The sequence below is a fragment of the Mandrillus leucophaeus genome, unplaced genomic scaffold (genome assembly GCF_000951045.1).
Source record: "Mandrillus leucophaeus isolate KB7577 unplaced genomic scaffold, Mleu.le_1.0 Scaffold40, whole genome shotgun sequence".
In the NCBI taxonomy this organism is placed as follows: Eukaryota; Metazoa; Chordata; class Mammalia; order Primates; family Cercopithecidae; genus Mandrillus; species Mandrillus leucophaeus.
Window position 1 is genome coordinate 3,817,417 of NW_012104254.1, and position 15,989 is coordinate 3,833,405.

The window sequence follows — 15,989 nt, forward strand, 5'->3', positions numbered from 1 at the left end:
CCACCTCTGCCTCCTGGATTCAAGAAGTTGTCTGCCTCAGCCTTTGAGTAGGTGGGATTACAGGCACTTGCCACCACGCTCAGCTAATTTTTCTATTTTTAGTAGAGAAGGGGTTTTACCATCTTGGCCAGTCTGGTCTTAAACTCCTGATCTCATGATCCACCCACCTTGGCCTCCCAAAGTGCTGGGATTACAGGCGTGAGCCACCGTGCCCGCCCCATGATAACAGATGTTTGACAGGGAATAAAGTCATGTCTACTGTCATTTGTGCCAGCATGCCCCTCCCCCTGCAGTGTTGGCCCCAAATCTTCCCTTTGTTTTTTTATGTTTGTGGGAAGGGGCCTCATCAGCAGCAATCATCAACCAATAAATAGGATCTACTTAGTGGTGAACTCATTGACTGTTTAATTGGTAAGAGTCACTGGCCTGACCACACCACAGCGTGGCCACTTGGGTTCCTGTAGAGATGGCCTCAGTTTCCAGTGTTCCCCCCAGACATTTGCTTCCCAATCGAGAGGGGATCTCAAGACTCCTGACTGGTCGTTGTGAGCTCTCTCTCACCCTGCCTGGCTCTGTAGATAGACTGCATAGATACATGAAGTGGGAATGGGGGCCAAGGGCCTATTACTACTGTTTGGAAATACTTGCCTCTTATAGATCCAGCCTTAATGTTTTTCTGACATCCTAGTAATAGCAGATCCAGCACAAAGTGGATATCAGTTAATACTGTGAGGAGACAAAATAATGAGAATAGTTTTACCAAAGACAATGAAATATTGCATAATGTCTGCATTTTAATCATTGATTTGAGTGCATCTTTAGAAAACTGAATTTAACAGAAACCCAGGACATTGCTGGAAATTGTATGCCCTTTAGAAATTTCGTGTGAATTTTTATACAAATGCTGTTTTATGAAAATGTTTTATATAAAATTTTGCAAAAGTAGAAAAAAAAATACCCTGTGTCTATAAGGTAGTACTGCTCTTGAAGTCGTGGGGCACAAGTCCATCTTCCTGGTACCTTACAACTCTTCTTACTGTATTAATTTTCTGTTCCTGCTTCATACATTACCACCAAAGATTTATTGTCTCACAATTTTTGTAGGTCAGAAGTCCAGGAGAACTCAACTGAATCCTCAGCTTAGGGTCTTACAAAGCCAAGATCAGTGTGTTGGCAGAACTGCATTCCTTTTTGGAGTCTCTAGGGAAGAATCCACTTCCAAGTTACTTTGGGTGGTTTGCTGAATTCAGTAGGTCTTTCCTTTCTTTTCGTCCATCTTTCTTTCCTGGCTATGAGCCAAGGCCTGGTCTTTTCTCCCGGGAGCTGAAGTGCTTTCCATGTGGCCTCCTCTAGTAATGGCAGGTCAAATCCTTCTCATGCTTCTAACCTGTCTGACTTCTTTTTCTGGCTGAATCTCTGACTCCAGGTGGAGAAAGTTCTCTGCTCTTGAGGTCTCTTGATTAGATTCCGGGTAACCCAGGAATCTGTCTTATTTGGATCTGTAATCTTTTTTTTTCTTTTTTTTTGAGACAGAGTCTTGCTCTGTCACCCAGGCTGGAGTGCAATGGCGTGATCTCGGCTCACTGCAACCTCCGCCTCCCTGGTTAAAGTGATTTTCCTGCCTCAGCCTCCCGAGTAGCTGGGATTACAGGCACCCGCCACCATGCCCGGCTGATTTTTGTATTTTTAGTAGAGACAGGATTTCACTGTGTTGGCCAGGCTGGTCTCGAACTCCTGACCTCAAGTGATCCTCCTTCCTCGGCCTTCCAAAGTGCTGGGATTACAAGTGTGAGCCACCACGCCCAGCAAGGATGTGTGTAGTCTTTTCACATCTGCAGAATTCCTTTTGTGGTGGAAAGTAATCTATTGACAGGTTCCAGGGATTAGGGTATAGATGTCTTTGGAGGGCCATTCTGCCTAGTATGCTTATATACTCCTGTAAAGGAACTTGATAAATTCTGTACCCTTGCACATTTCGAAGTTGATTCCTACAATTTTTCATCATTGAAATTGTTGAAAAAATATAATTTCTGTTTTTTCCAGATACACCACTTTTATAAGTACCTAAATACTGTGGTGATTTGATGCTGTCATTGATTTTTAAAAACCAGCTTGAATTAACTCATCTAACAGAAAGTGTCCCTTTTTCTTATTAAATTGTTTATTTTCTTTCAACTTCTCCAACATAATTTTATTTGAATCCAATGTATTTTAACGTTTTAAAATACTTTATTAATGACTCTATCATACTTGTTTGTAGCAAATATACATTTAATTTTTCAAAATTTTTTACTGATTTCTTCATTCAGAACTCTCTCTCTGGACAATGCATTTTTGTATGGTATTTCCACAATGGAAGAGGTAATCATTAAATGAAAATTGTTATTCTTTCTGTCATTACACTATACAGTAAAGTATATCTGGATTCCTAAACACAAGGCAGAACACCGATTCTTAAAGCCATGCTTTGCCTTTAATAGAAATATTTGTAAGACAGGGAAAGCCAGAAGCTTGAGGGTTAATGGTGCCTTGATTAATGGAGGTTTTAAGGCACACTTATTTTAAATTGTCCATTTGTTTTGTTCCATGGAAGCTTCTACGACCTAGGGCAACTCATTCTAATAAGATTTGGGATGGGGATAGGTATGGATTTCTTGTGAAAAGTGGGAGAATGAGGACTCTGGGAAAGCAGACAGATCATCTTTGGGAAAGCAAACAAAGGGAAGATGAAGATACAGAAGTTGATTTTCTTAAAACTTGTCTTGCTCACATATCCCTTGGAAAGCCTTAGTGTATACCTTTAGTAAAACATTCCCCACTTTGTCTGTATCCCATAATGCCTCCTTGAAAGACTGTCCCCCTCCTGCCTACCTCCTGTCCTCCCACAAGGACAGAAGCCAACTTCTCTCCACCACCCAGGATTGCCATTGCATCTGTTACACTCTTTTGAGTCCATGCCCAAGAGAGGATTAATTTTTTTCTCATACTAATGCCTACCTTTTGGGCCCTGTTTCTTGGCACAATATTTGGCTCTTACCAGGAAATTTGCCATTAGCAGTGTTTGCACCTTTCAGCAGAGATTCTGCCCGCAGGTTAGTGATATCTAAATACAGCCATAACAACATTTTGCTGCATAACAACATTTTGAGTCAGCAGACCACATATAAGATGTGGTAGCCATCATGATATAGTATAACACATTACTCATATTTATAGTGGTGATGGCGTAAACAAACCTATTGTGCTACCAGTTGTATGAAAGTATAGCATTTGTCTTAAGGAGAAAAGCACAATTACGTACAGTATATAATACTTGATCAACAATGATGTTATTTAAATATACTTTTTAATCATGATTTTGGAGTGTACGTTTACTTTTAAAAAAAAAAAAAAGTTTATTTTAAAACAGCCTCAGGCAGGTCCTTCAGGATGTATTCCTCAAGAAGGCATTGTTATCATTGGTGATCACAGCTCCATGTTTGTTACTGCCCCTGAAGACCTTCTAGTGGGACAAGATGTGGAGGTGGAAGACAGTGACACTGATGATCCTCACCCTGTATAGGCCTAGGCTAGTGTGTGTGTCTGTGTTTTAGTTCTTAACAAAATAATTTTAAAGTGAAAGTAATTTTGTTTTGTTTTGTTTTTTGAGATAGAGTTTCGCTCTTGTTGCCTAGGCTGGAGTGTAATGGTGCAGTCTCGGCTCACTGCAACCATCGCCTCCCAGATTCAAGCGATTCTTCTGCCTCAGCCTGCTGAGTAGCTGGGATTACAGGCATGCGCCACCATGCCCACCTAATTTTGTATTTTTAGTAGAAATGAGGTTTCTCCATGTTGGTCAGGCTGGTCTTGAACTCCTGACCTCATGTGATCCTCCCACCTCGGCTTCCCAAAGTGGTAGGATTACACATGTGAGTCACCACGCCCAGCCTAAAGATTTTTAAGATAGAAAAAAGCTTATTAGAATAAGGATGAAAATATTTTTGTATAGCTGTACTGTGGGGTGTTTTTTTTTGTTTTTTTTTTTTTTTTTTTGAGACGGAGTCTTGCTCTGTTGCCCAGGCTGGAATGCAATGGTGTGATCTCGACTCACTGCAACCTCTGCCTCCTGGGTTCAAGTGATTCTCCTCTGCCTCAGCCTCCTGAGTAACTGGGACTACAGGCGTCCGCCACCACACCCGGCTAATTTTTTGTGTTTTTAGTAGAGATGGGATTTCACCATATTAGTCAGGCTGGTCTCAAACTCCTGACCTTGTGATCCACCATCCTCGGCCTCCTAAAGTGTTGGGATTACGAGTTTGAGCCACAGCACCCGGCCTAAAATCTTTTATACTATATTTTTACTGTACTGTTTCTGTGTTTAGATACACAAATACCATTCTGTTACAAATGGTAACAGTATTCATTACCGTAACATCCTATACAGGTTTGTAGCCTAGGAGCAAAAGGCTATATCATCAAGGTTTGTGTGAGTATAGTCTGAAGTTTGCACAATGATGTTTTGGCTTACCTTCACATTTCTCAGAATGTATCCCTGTTCTTAAGTAATGCATGATTATATAAGAAATACTTGTACAATAAGTCGGGTAGTGGGGGTAAAGGAGAGGCTCCTTACATCTGTGCCTTTCAAGTTACAAAAAAAGGATGTTATTTTTAATGTTGTTCAAAGTCTGGGTGATTATCTTAACATTGCATGTGTTAAGATATAAGCTATACAGGCCAGTTACAACTGGCAGTCTTACTTCCTTTTGCTTGAAATGACAATACCAGTTTGTCTTCCAGTTTTTTAGGGTATTATTAATGGCAAAAACCACAACTACTTTTGCAACTGATCTTTTGTGAGCAGCTGCTGAAATAAGAACACAAATATCTCTATACAGATAGGAAAACCTAAAGCCATACTTTAAAAAATAAACATTTCTCTGAAAGAAACAATTTGCAGAAATTTATCTTTACCAGGAAGATGTGGTCCTTTACAGTATCCCACAGAGCCATTTATCCTTTGAATTGCTGCTCCATTTTTGCAGTCCCTATTTTACATTTGTATGGCTAAATATCCTATTTGGGTCCTTTTTCCCTTAAGGAACAGCCTGTATATAAAACAATTTTGTTGCCGGCGTTGAAATGAGTTTCTAGTTTCTGATACAACGGTGTTTTAAACATATTAAACATTTAAACATGTTTCAAGCAATCTTGAAAGTGTCAGTAAATTCAAAGTTAAGTGCAACCCTTCTTTCCAACATTCTGCATAATAGGGAAATCTCCCAATACTTATATGACCTGGTAATGGAAACTCAGCACTGAGATAACGTAGAGCAAAGTGTCTTTCTCTTTGAATATTGTGCCTTTTCTTAATGCGGTTGGTAACTGAGCTTTGTGCCAGGTTCTTACTCATTCTCACCTTGACCACACCATTACTTACATAATGATTCTGAGCAGTCGTTTCTGAGTTTTGTAGACTGAGTATGTGAGTTTACCTTTCCAAACGACAACAATTTAGGTAGTTCTTTGCTCTTACATTGTCATTCTAGTCTTCATATTCTTCCTTTCTTCTTTTGTCACCTATAGATTGGCCTTACATATTAAAGAAGTCTTTATGAATGTTAGTCTTGGCTCCTGACAGGACTTCTGCTTTCGAAAACTCTCTTTAATAGATTGCCAAGCCATCTCCCTGAGAGATCCGGACATCTTACATTTTAGAATGAAATAAGTATGAGGACAGAAACAACTAATTGTCTGCCAATATTCCTTCTCTTCTTTTTTCTTGTTGGTAGATGATCCAGTTCTTAAACATATGGTGAAATAAAAGACATACTTCGTAGCCCCCTGATAGCTATGGTCATATGACTAAGTTCTAAACCATGAAATGTAAATAAAAGTTTCCTGTGAGATTTCTGAAAATTTTCCTTAAAGGGAGGCTATTGCTTATCTCCTTTTTCTCATCTTGCTGTCGGTTCAGCAGATGTGATGGCTAGAACTTGAACAGTATTTTTAAAACCATGAAGGAGAAGCCACATGTTGAGGATGTCAGACCAACAAAATATAAGGACCCTTGGTTCCAAGTGATCATGGTTCTTGATTGCCTATTTTTTTTGTGAAAGAAGTAAACTTCTGAATCATTTAAGCCATTGTTATTTTGAGTTTTCTGTCATTAACGGCTGAATCTAATCCTAACTGATACACATATTTTTAAAAGTCAAGCTTTTTCCAAATAAGCGCATAGACTGGGTCCCCTGGATTTTATTGTGCAGCAGTGACACAAGAAAAACTGTTAATCTCTACTCTAAAAATTTTGATGCTCAAATGCAGCACTGACATTTCACCTGTTATCTATGACTCCTCCTCTTTCATTTTTCTACGTTCACCAAGGTTTCATTACCCTACTTCCATCCTCGAAACTTAATACCTCTAATAGGTGGTAATACCTCTAATAAGTGGTAATATACCAGGAGTTACGGGAGGCTACAGGATAAACATCTTCTGGAGCATTGACGATTTGGAGGGAGAACCTTAAGTTTTATATTGAGGAACATGTAATGGGAGGCAAAATTTATATGCATTTTTGAAATATTAAGAAAACATTTTTTAAAATTTTATGGAATTGAAATACAAGAGGCTATTAATTTAGATCCCACATGGTAATAAGTTGACTCTTTTCTGCCTCTCTTTTTCCCTAAGGATACTAGATGGAAACTTGAGAAAGGACTGCTTACTTGATTAGAGCTGCTTACTTGATTAGGCATTCCTGGAAGCAGAGTAAATAAAGCTCATGGCCCACCAGCTAGAAAGGTAAGAGATTTAAGCTTTTAACGTAAAAGTATTCTTTTCATTTTGTGATTATCTTTCAAATATTACCGAATTTAGTAGATGTTTCCAGACAATTGTCTTCAGAATGCTAATGTCCTACCATATTGATAGTGTTTAGTAAAAAAAGATTTTGAGATTTAGCAAATTTGGAAATGTCTTTTTGGAGATAGAATGAATGTCAGCATATAAAAGCACAATGAAGACTTAGGTTAAATATTTAATTTTGTTTAACATATAGAGGTTCCTAAATTTATCTGACTAGGGACCCCTCTTTAGTAAAGGGTTCCAGTATGAAGGTCTCAGTTCTCCTAAGAATAATAATAGAAATTAATCTGAGGTATTTTGTATCTTTCAAAAATATTTTGGGCAAAAAGTTTACCCACTCTAAGGCTGTACAAGCTAACTAAAATGTCAAATTTATTTGCTTTCTAATTGAATTATATCAACTAAGTTTGGTACCACAGTTGTCTCATGCTGATCAGAAACATTAATTGGAAGTTAGTTATACAATCCCTCCTACCTACCTTTATTGAGTATCTACTATGTGCCAGCTACATAATGGTGATATTAGAGTGTAAAGTAGAATTTTTTTTTTAATCTCAAGCCATTTACAGTTTGGGGATATAGCTTCTACATATGGAAGGAAAATACCAATTTAATAAATGTGGTCTGGTGTACAAAATCTTTCGAAACGTGGTAATAGACTTTGTTAGATATATCAGAATACACAAGCAGATTGGCTTTTTTGTCACACCTGTATCTGGAGGTTCACATCAAAAGAAAAACTATGCATAAAAGTATAGTTATTCTAATTTTGACAAAAATTCGGAAAATAATTTAAATCTATTAATACATTTGTATATTTGAAAAGCAAAAAATTTTAAAGCAAGTATAAAGTGGAATGGGTGATAACACTTGATAATTTTTTCTTACTCTCTGATACCTGCATTAAATAATTTTAAGCTGCTTGACTAACTTAAATGATCAAGTTTACTAGAAGCAGTCATCATAAAATATAAGCTCCATGAGGTCAGGAACTGTGTCTGTGTCATCGTACCCTGAAGTCTAGCACATTCCTACTAGACTATTTGTGCTCAATAATGTTTATTGCATGTGCTCAATAATGTTTATTGACTGAACGATGGGGTAAATGAGAGATCCAAATTTGAGGGTAGCAGAGTAGTGGATGGAAGGAGCTCAGAAGTTAGTGGTGTTGACTAAGAAAGGGATGGATGAATGGGAAATGGATGATATAAGGGAGGAGACTGATTAGAAGCCTGCATAGCTAGAGCCAGAGATTAAGGGGAAGCCTAGGACTGGTTAGGAGGCAGTGGTCAGTCCATGCAAGGGTCTGGAAACAATGTTAAGCATTTGAGACTATCCTGTGAGCTATTTTTTTTTTTCCATAACTGATCCTTTACTGTCATTTTGATAGTACTGCTTTAGTTCAGACCATTATTCTCCCTTGAACTTAGCAGTAGCTTGTGCCAGTTTTCTTTCTGTTTTTTCTTCTTATTGTTGTTTAGATTTACCTCTTATTTTTGTTATTTTTTGCCAGGATTTTATGCATAGTGTGCTGCCCTCTTTAATCCATCCTCTACACTTTTATTAGTGATCTTGCAAAAATCCTCCTCTTGATTTAGTTCACCTACTTAAAATGTTTCAATTTCTTACAACACAGTTGGACAAACTTTTTCTTTAACGGGGGTGTGGGAGACTGATTGTACATATTTTAGGCCTTGTGGGAACCACATATGATCTCTATTGCATAGTCTTCTTTGTCCCCACCCCCACCTTTAACAATTTTAAAGTGTGAAAAACTCAGCAGTTTGATCCAAGGCCATAGTTTATATAACCTTGGGGCAATGGGAAGGGAAAAAAGGATGGTGGAAGGGCAAGTAAGGGTGGAATCCAAACATTTTACCATGATATTAAAGGCGTTTCAAGATTTCGATGTCTCTTTGGTCTTACTCTCTTAATCTTCTATCCTGTTGATGAGAAGAGTGAAACTCTATGAAATATTTGAAGGAATTTATTTGGAGCCAAATATGAGTGGCAAGTGGCTGATGACACAGCCCAGGAGACCCTGAGAATATGTGCCCAGGATGGTTGGGCTACAGCTTGGTTTTATACATTTCAGGGAGACGTAAGACATCAATCAATACATTTAAAATGTGCATTGGTTGGGTCCAGAAAGGTAGGACAACTGGAAGTTTGCGGGGTGGGGTGCTGTGCTCCAGTTCATAGGATTCAAAGATTTTCTGATTAGCAGTTGGTTGAAAGAGTTACTATCTAAAGACCTGGAATTAGTAGAAAGGAATGTCTGGGTTAAGATAAGGGGTTGTAGAGAGTAAGGTTTTATCATGCAAGAGAATAGATTGTAAATGCTTCTTATCAGACTTAAAGAGTCCATTCTATCAATCTTAAGGTCTCCCTGTTGATATTAATGTTGGGTGCCTGAATTTCAAAGGGAGGAGGGTATAGTGAGTCATCTAGGACCTCCACTTCCCATCATGGCCTTAACTAGTTTTTTGGGTTAACTCTGGAATGCCCTGGGCCAAGGGAAGGGTCTATTGGTTGGGGGGCGTAGAATTTTATTTTTGATTTACAATCCCACGCTTCAGCTATCAGAGGGTCTCAGAGACTCCTCAGTGGACTCTGCTTTATTGTGCCTCAAGATGCTGTCTCCTCTTTATGAAATATCCCAGAATGGCTGATGCCTCTTGCTTTGAGAAAACTCAACTCAGGCATTAGTTCCTTTGGTAGCATTTCAGGGCCCTCTCCAGGATAGACTAAGTATTTAGGGAATAGAAACTCAATCAGATAAATTCAAGTAAAAAGAGGGTGAGACTCATACTAATGGTACTGAAGACTCTCAGATCCAGTCACAAAACACAATTGGTTGCACAGAAACTGTTTTCCTTCCTCTTGGCTGCGTGATTTCTCACCTCTGTTTTTCTGTGCCTGCTCCATTCTGGCTTTTATTAGTTTTTTTTGTCAGTAAGAACATGACAGAAAATGTCTACCGGTCCTAAAATATGATCTTGAATCTCTGATGCTCACCTCTGTGTCACTGATTGTTTGCTTTCTGCAGATTTCCTGAAGAGGTAGTCTGATTGGCTTAACGTGATCAGTATCTCCCCTAGTTTACCTGAGGCAGATATGTCAGGATCATGGATATATAGGATTACCTGTTACTGCACTGTTGGCAAATCAAGCTCTCTAAGAGGGGAATATGAATGCTTTGGAGAGATGACCAGCTCCAGTTTATTCTTTATGTTCCCATAGCATGTCTTTATTATTATATGTATCACTGAATTACTATTTTCACTTTTTTTCTTCCTTACTAGTCTGATTTTAAGGGCAGGGACTATATCTTATTCTTTTTAAAAAAAAGTGTATGTATTTTCATAAAAACCATGGTAACATCAAGCAACTTTTATTCTTAATATGATATTAGATACAAAATAGGCAGTGAATTGTTTTCCAAATAAATTTTATGAAGTAAATGATTTGTGTTGGAAATGTTCGGAGTGCTATATATTATCTATAACATTTAGTATTACCTGTATTTTAGAAACTTGTTTGGAAACTTGAGTACATACTTAACAGGTTAAGAGTTTGCAACATTTATAGTTCTATAACCAACTAAATAGAAGATCAGTCAAATTCACATTTTAGAATCCGGATATTTCTAAAGTCAGTCACCAGAAATGTGCTTGCTCCCTCCCGTTTCTGTAGATTGATTTAATAATAGCACTATTTTCTTTTTTTTTTTTTTCTTTTTTTCTTTTCTTTTGAGACGGAGTCTCGCTCTGTCGCCCAGGCTGGAGTGCAGCGGCCGGATCTCAGCTCACTGCAAGCTCCGCCTCCCGAGTTTACGCCATTCTCCTGCCTCAGCCTCCCGAGTAGCTGGGGCTACAGGCGCCCACCACCTCGCCCGGCTAGTTTTTTGTATTTTTTAGTAGAGACGGGGTTTCACCGTGTTACCCGGGATGGTCTTGATCTCCTGACCTCGTGTTTCGCCCGTCTCGGCCTCCCAAAGTGCTGGGATTACAGGCTTGAGCCACCGCGCCCGGCAATAGCACTATTTTCTATGACGTGAATTGCTTTCCTCATTTGTTTTTGATAGGGATGTAGGAAAATAAAATATTTTATCGTGTGAGTCACTTCAGTGATATAATTAAAAATGATGTGGGAATATTGATACTACAGCCTAAAGCATCTTCCTCTTCCTTAGACTTAACCTACATGTCATATTTTAAAAAGGGAACAAGACGCTAACAGAATAAATGATTATATAATATCACCCTTTGAGTCTTCAGATTTGTAAATTGTTCTACTGTAGTATGATCTTACTTGCTCTTAATCTTGCAGTATGGAATGTAGTTTTTCTATTCTTTGATATATGTCATAGCATGAAAATTATAAACAAAAAGCAAGCAGAGAGTTCTTAGAGAATAAATATATCTTGTAGTGTTTTTTTCATGACTACTGCTACAAACTGCATGATGTTAATTATACAGTAGTTATACAGTACTCCCCCCTTATCTGTGGAGGATAAGTTCCAAGAGCCCCAGTGGATGCCTGAGACTGTTGATAGTACTGAGCCCTATATATGCTATATTTTTTCCTATGTAGTAATGAGCAGGTAGCATATATAGCCTGGATGTGCTTGACAAAGCGACGATTCACATCTTGGGTGGGATGGAGCAAGAAGATGCGATTTCATCACTCTATTTAAAACAGCACACAGTTTAAAACCTATGAATTGTTTATTTCTGGAGTTTTCCATTTAATATTTTTGGACTGCTGTTGACTGTGGATAACTGTAACCATGGAAAGGGAAGCTGCAGGTAAGTGGAGGACTGCTATATAATGAATTATTACAGTGCATATTATTTACATACAACTTAAACTCCTTCTGTAAGTTTTTTCCTTTTTCATTTTTTACTTCAAAACTCTTTAAGAGTTCTACAATAAGACATTCTCTTACAAAATCACAATATGTCCACGAAAGTCAGGAAGTTAACATTGGTATATTGCTACTATCTAATCTGCAGGTCACATTTAAGTTCTTCCAGTTGTTCTGGCCTAATTGTACTTTATAGGAAAAGGATTCAGTCTAGAATCTCAGGTTGCAATTACTTGTTATGTTGCATTGGTCTTTTAAAATCAGAAACAGTTCCTTAATGTTTCCTTGAATATAATGACTTTGGTGCTTTTGGAGATTATTATGCCAGTTAATTTATAGAGTTTACCTCAATTTGGGGTTATGTAGTACTTCTTCATTATTAGATACAGGTTCTATATCTTTGGCATGACTATTATAGAAGTGATGCCGTGTCTTACTACATTCTATCAGTGGGACATAATTTTATTTTCCTTATTTCTAATGGGGTTAAGTCACATCACTTGATTAAGGTGATGTTTGCCAGGCTTTTGTGCTGTAAATTACTTTTGCCCTTAGTAATTAAGCTGTATAGGGAGATATAATACTTTGAGATGATATAAATATCCTGTTTCTTATCAAACGTTCAGTTTATTCCTTTATATCAGTATGGGTTCATAGAACCCTCTTTATTCACGATGTGATCCAGTACTATCATTATTTATTTTGATCATCAAATTATCCCAGATTTAAGTCCTTTCTTACCTTCTGGCCAAATCTGGCAGCAGTACAGGATGGCTCTTGAATATCTTGTGCCAGAAAATAAGGAAGGACCTTCTTCTCTATTTCCACTACAAGACCCATCCTGTACTGCTGAATTAGAGTCAGGTAATTCTTCAAGGAGCTGAGCTCCCTTTTGGTGGAGGATGGTATTTATACACTGTATTAGGCTATTCTTGCATTGCTATAAACAAACACCTGAGACTGGGTAATTTATAAAGAAAAGAGGTTTAATTGGCTCCTGGTTCCACAGGCTGTAGCGCTGGCATCTGCTTGGCTTCTTGGGAAGCCTCAGGGAGCATTTACTCATGGCAGAAGGCAAAGCAGGAGCAGGCACATAACATGGTGAGAGCAGAAGCAAGAAGAGAGTTGCAGGGGGCACACACTTTTAAAAAATCAGATCCCCCGGGTACTCATTCACTATCACGAGGACAGCACTGAGCCATGAGGGATCTGCCCCAACACCTCCCACCAGGCCCTGCCTCCAACATTGAAGATTACAATTCAACATGAGATTTGGCGGGAACATACTCAACCTGTATCACACACCAAAGTCTGGATGCTAAGTGTGCTTATTGCATATTGGGGTTTCAGCGTTCCCAGGCCCTCTCAGTGGACACAGCTGGGGACATACATGAACATATATGCATGCATATACACATTAACATCTACATTTCTGTATCTTTATGTTGAGAACCATAAGTTACCACCAATATCTTCAAATGTCATCTAATACCAAGGCTCATTCTGTATTTATAATTCCCTTCAACTGGAGTATGAATTCACTCTTACGTAGGACATCCTTGATATATTTACTTATTTGATCAATATCCATGTATTTACATAATTAATTGTCTGGTGCCATCAGGCACTCTCCTTTCCTCTCCATCAAGTAGATGTCTTCCTGTTTGGGTCCTGACACCCTATGCTGGACTAGTGCCACTCCTATCGTTTACTTTATGTGCATGCCTCCTTAGCCCACTTGGGCACTGACAGCTCACATCAGGCTGCCTTCCCTTTTTTTGTTACCCATCTGAGACTCCAACATTAAATGCCGGGCTGACCACCTCCTTCCCAGCGCAACCCTCAACTCATCTGTCCTCCAGTGGACATCTTTCTCACTCTGCTTAGACTCAGACACTGCAGTAGGCTCCCCTCAGGTAGCCTGTCTGAGCTACCTCCTGTGCAGATGCTCTATATTTGTTTTCTCTGGTGGCTTAACTTTTATGTGAATTTTAAGTTGGAAGATGCGTTTTGCCTGTTAATTTCTCCCATTTTCTTCTATTCATCTTTTCTTAAAATGTTTTTCTTTATTATTCTGTTTTCTTATTGGCATTTTTTAATACGTGATTCCATTTGATAATGAGTCTAATAACTCTAGAAATTCTAAAAACCTCTCTGTACTATTAAAAGTGGTTTACATAAAATTTCTTTATAGTTGTTCGTTGTAAAATAGCAGGAGAAATATTTTTTTCTCATTTTTGACCTTGAATAAGGTCAGACCTCAGTCTCCTTATTTACAAAATGAATAGTTAGGGCTATGTTAGGAAAACGACAAGGTGTCTGATCAGAAATTCATGTCATAAGAAAAAGCCTATACCCTATATTCAAGTGAAAGAATTTTAACATTTTATTTTTTAAAAATGGGTAAAGAGTCAGGTGCAGTGCCTCATGCCTGTAATCCTAGCACTTTGGGAGGCTGAGGCAGGAGGATGGCTTGAGCCTAGAAGTTCAAGATCAGCCTGGGAAACATAGGGAGATCCTGTCTCTACAAAAAATATAAAAAGTAGCTGGAGATGGTGATGTACACCTGTAGTTCCAGGTATTCACAAGGCTGAGGTGGAAGGATTGCTCGAGCCTGAGAAGTGGAGCCTGTAGTGAACCATGATCATGCCACTGCACTCCAGCCTGGGTGACAGAGCAAGACCTCATCTTGAAAAAAAAAACGGGAACTGGGCAGAGGAGGCATTTTACATAGAAGTATAAATGACTGTTATATATATGAAAAAGGTCAACCTCATTAGTGTGTCAAGATATGCAACTTTAAAATTAGTTTTTTTACTAATATGACAAAAATGTTAATGATATCCACTGTTGGTGTTGGTATTGAGAAATGAGGTCTTTTTCTGCTGGTAAAGTAGAAGTCAATACTGTATGTTTGGAGGGCAGTTTAGTAATATAAATCAAAAGCCTTAAAATATGCCTTTACTTTGATATAGCAGTTTCACTTCTAGAAGTTCATCGTCTGGAAATTATTACAGATATTGCACAAAGATTTGTCCCAAAGATATTCATTGATGATAAAAGCCCATTAATAATTATATGATGGAGTACTATATAGCCATTAAAAATTGCATCTACTATTTAATGACATTACTATTTAATTATATGGCAGAATTTAGATAATTGCATTTTAGAGGAAGTTATAATACTATTTATATATTTTTTCTTTCATTTTCATAGTGTCATGTTTTTATAATTTATAAAGTTATGTATCACCATACATTGACAAGACTAGACTTTGTACTCTGGAATGTTAACAGTAGTTATCTCTGAATGGTAGTATTCAAGGTAACTTTTATTTTCTTCTTTTTGCTCTTCTATATTATTCTTGGAGCAGATTTAAAGTTCCTTACAATGCCTTAGTTAATTAGGTGTAGTTTAGTTTATATTATCAGGACATAACAAGTGACCTCCTTCTGAACGCCAGTGAAAATTTCAGCTTTTAGCCAGGCATGGTAGCATTGCCTGTAATCCCAGCTACTTACTTAGGAAGCTGAAGCGGGAAAATCACTTGAGCCCAGGATTTCAAGGCTGCAGTGAGCTATGATCATGCCACTGCACTCCAGCCTGTGTGACAGAGCAAAACTCTGTCTCTTAAAACACTCTCTCTCTCTCTCTCACTCGCTCTGTGTCTCGCTCTCGCTCGCTCCCTCTCGCTCTCTTTTTCTGTTTCTGTCTGTCTGCAGCTTTAGGGTTTTTTAGAATTATGTAAGATTGATCTCTCTCTCTCTCTCTCTCTCTCTCTGCAGCTTTAGGGTTTTTTAGAATTATGTAAGATTGATCATTTATACAGGATACCTAATAGTAGAAATTGCTATATGTTGTAACAAACAAAATTGAAAGTAGAATTTAAACAAGTATGGAGTTCTAAAATAGCATGCTTTATAGCAATAAAATAGAGAAAATATGAGGAGCATATACGTGTTTGTATGTGGAACTGTCTTAGAAAACTGGAAAGAGGGCCAGGCACAATGGCTCAGGCCTGTAATCCCAGTGCTTTGGGAGGCCAAGGTGTGGATCGCTTGAGTTCAGGAGTTCAAGACCAACCTGGCCAACATGGTGAAATCTCATCTCTACTAAAAATACAAAAATTAGCTGGGCGTGGTGGTAAGTGCCTGTAATCCCAGCTACTCTGAAGGCTTGAACCTGGCAGGCGGAGGTTGCACTGAGCTGAGACGCACCATTGCACTCCAGCCTGGGCGACAAGAGCAAGAGTCTGTCTCAAAAAAAA

At 38.3% G+C, this 15,989-nt stretch overlaps 1 protein-coding gene across 5 annotated transcripts in view; it reads left to right on the forward strand.

The window, feature by feature from the left end:
- ATF2 (activating transcription factor 2) overlaps positions 1–15,989 on the forward strand; it is a 114,438-nt gene that overhangs the window by 20,323 nt on the left and 78,126 nt on the right. For 3 of the 5 annotated variants that reach the window (XM_011991869.1, XM_011991867.1, XM_011991865.1), the window contains exon 2: positions 6,676–6,786. The gene's annotated coding sequence lies outside the window, so the exon portion shown is untranslated. Of the gene's footprint in view, positions 1–6,675; positions 6,787–9,898; positions 9,938–15,989 lie in introns of all 5 variants that reach the window. The other 2 variants (XM_011991866.1, XM_011991868.1) reach the window with 1 other exon arrangement.